Source organism: Oncorhynchus gorbuscha, linkage group LG08, assembly GCF_021184085.1.
Source record: "Oncorhynchus gorbuscha isolate QuinsamMale2020 ecotype Even-year linkage group LG08, OgorEven_v1.0, whole genome shotgun sequence".
Classification (NCBI taxonomy): Eukaryota; Metazoa; Chordata; class Actinopteri; order Salmoniformes; family Salmonidae; genus Oncorhynchus; species Oncorhynchus gorbuscha.
The window spans coordinates 24,474,179-24,477,710 of NC_060180.1; positions in this window are offsets into that span (position 1 = coordinate 24,474,179).

Sequence of the window (3,532 nt, forward strand, 5' to 3'; positions counted from 1 at the left end):
GCCCTCCACTAACCCGGACAAAGCTGTGCCAATTGTGCGCCGCCTGGGACAGTTAGGACTCGAACCCAAAATCTCTAGTGGCACAGCAATGCAGTACCTTGCGCCACTCGTGCTATTTTTTTTTTTTAAATTTTATTAATATCAAATCGATACATAAAGCACATGAGGGAACACAAGCATACATAGATTACAAACAATAGACAATCGAGCTAGGGGGTACAATATCACATTACAATTACACAAGGACCTTAAGGGACATGCATATACTTACAATTCTAACCGCTTTTTTGTTAGTAGAGCATTTAACCGTCTTAAAATACAGTTCAATTTCTTTTTGTAGGGTACGACAATGTGGTTTTCTGTTTGTAAATGTACATTTGTGTATATGAAATTTGGCCAAAAGAATAATTAAATGAATTACATAAAAATGATTCCGCTTATTTATATTGTATGTAAAGAATCCAAACAGTACATCTCTCCACAATAGTGTAAAATCTTCATAAATGTGTTCAATTATAAACCTACTGATGTCTTGCCACAGTTTTCTTACATGCATACAATGCCAAAAAAGATGCACAACTGTTTCTGGGTGGTCATTACAAAAGGAGCAATTTGAGTTGATGTTTTCCTTAAACTTTTTCATATAGTGGTTGGCAGGATAATATTTATGAATAATTTTAAAGGAAACTTCCTTAATTTTGTTAACAAGTAGGTATGTGTGTGGCAACATCCAAACTTTTTTCCAACATATACCACTCGTGCTATTTTATGGGTTGTAAATAAAACCGTATGACGCGCACATGTGATGATGGATTTAATGCGTTCCAGAATTATATTAGTTACGATTATATGATGCTACCATTGGTTTATAACATATCCGGCGTTTGACATGGGGGAGGGGACTAGTAACTTTATGATCAACTTTGTCAATTTACCAGCTGCAGTCATTTTTCATACTTGGGTCAACCTAGTATTCTATAGTGAGTGGCGCTGCGGTCTAATGCACTGCATCTCAGTGTTAGAGGCGTCACCACAGACCATGGTTATATTCCAGGCTGTATCACAACCGGCCGTGATTGGGAGTCCCATAGGGCGGTGCACAATTGGCCCAGCGTCGTCCGGGTTAGTGTTTGGCCGGGGTAGGCCGTCATTGTAAATATAAATTAGTTCTTAACTGACTTGCCTAGTTAAATAAATAAATATTATGAACTGGTTTCATCTAAATATCATCCAATTTGATGAAAAACACGATTTTTACTGTAAGCAAAGGTCAATGCATTTAAATTGCATGCCCTATAACAGGTGTCAAACTCATCAGCGCAAGGGCCAGACATAGCTTATTATGTTTGTTTAAAATAAAAAAACATGCATACAACTGCAACCCAAACTGGCCATTGTTTTATTAGAAAAAGATATGGCACTTTATAATGTCCACTTAAAAACATAGGATGCTGTATATAGCATGTTTTAAACATATTAAAACAAAAAAAGAGAGAAATGATATTTGTCCAGCCTTTGCCGCTGTGCTTGCAGATGTGCATAATAAGCTGTGACCCAAATCAACAAGTATTTAATAACTCCAAATGCATTACATAGGTAACCTGTGCGGTTGAATGCAGCTTCGCTGTATAAAATATCTTGTAGGCCTAGTTGAGTAGCTAGCCTAGGCTACTGCTCAATTGTTGCTGTAATAGACCTACATGTTTCTCCTTTGCGTGGTGTTTTGTTTTATGGTTATTCATTGTCAACCTTTAAAACGAAACCCACACTGCAACATTTTAGTAGCCCAGCTAGAACTGTGGCATGTGTCTGAACACTTTCCCTCTGGCACAGTGGACGCATCATTATACCCATAAAACCTAGCGGTCAAACACAGAAATGGTTCCAGTCGTTTTTTCACAATTCATTTTTCACATCGTGAATTTTATAAACACTTCAAATTAAGTATTTGTTTGGTGTTGGCTTACCTAGGCCTGATGTTTTTGACAAACCGTGTAATTCTCTCTGACAAGGTGAGTTTTATCAATATGTACTCAAAAAATGTTTAAATGCTAATTAGCTACAGAGAAGACCTTAGCAAGACTACAAATTCCTGCAGGAAGCTCCTGCACATCATCTCTATCTGACACTTTCAGCTACTGTTCACCAGCGTGATCAGAGACCTGTGCCCAATCCATGATGAATCCATATGCTGTATTGAAATTAATTAAATAGTGTTGAACTTCCGTCCCATCCCGGTCTTATCTAGCCACTGACTACACCATAGCTAGCTAGTTAGAGCAGTAGATCAACAAATCATTAGCCTAGATAATTGTTTGTACAGCATGTCGACTTTTGTGTCTTTCAGACCTTATGTCATTTTTCAAGGATGAGCATAAGCATTAAAAGGGGGCGAAGACCACTATAAGTCTGGCCATGATGATAAGTGCAGCTATAGTGAGGGGCAACTTACTGGTTTGGTCAGGGTCAGTATAAGGGATAAAGTTTATCCTGTGTCGGTGAGTGTAGCTATTAAGTTAAGTTTGAGCATCTTAGCAATATAATATGTTCTATACTGCTGTCAACATTCTACAAGGAAAGAGCCACTTAATCAATTATATAATTATTAACCAGATTACCCCGATACCAGACTTAGATGAGTGATAACTCAGTTCTAGAATGTTGTCATTGATGAGAATGAATCTAAAAATCTATTGATCTTAAGAATTGACTTTGTTCAGACATCCAGCCTGTACTGTAGTTTCATGACCAGAGGCGGATCTTCAAAGGCACAGTATTTATTCCGAGTGCTACATGCATTCACACAATTCTGATTTGTAGTATCCTTCGCACTATATGATTGATACGGTCACCACTGGTAAATCCACTATAATTGAGAATTTCAATAAGCATTTTTCTACGGCTGGCCATGCTTTCCACCTGGCAACTTTGCCACCATGACCTTTTTTTTGCCTTTACCTCCCTTATCTCACCTCATTTTCTCACATTGTATATAGATGTATTTTTCTACTGTATTATTGACTGTATGTTTGTTTTACACCATGTGTAACTCTGTGTTGTTGTATGTGTCGAACTGCTTTGCTTTATCTTGGCCAGGTCGCAATTGTAAATGAGAACTTGTTCTCAACTTGCCTACCTGGTTAAATAAAGGTGAAATAAAAAATAAATAAAATAAAAATATGTCAAGTGATAAAATCCCAAGTTATCAAACTTGTCCTCACGTGAAAAGTTTATAAAATATTATATTTTTGTTATATTTTTTTAAATCCCAGGCCCCAGTCCCCACAGCCTTTTGTTAGGCCCACATTGTAAATAAGAATTTGTTCTTAACTGACTTGAATAGTTAAATAAAGATAAAATAAATAAAATAAAAGGGACGCTTGCGTTCAGATCACACTGGCACAGGATGTCCATTTCCATCCACCTTGGACAATGTGACAAGTAATCGCTCAACACCCAATCCTCATGGCTCATAATTTGCTCTTGTTTCCCAATCAACAGTCTGGATCTTATTCTTCTTCTGCCATGGTGG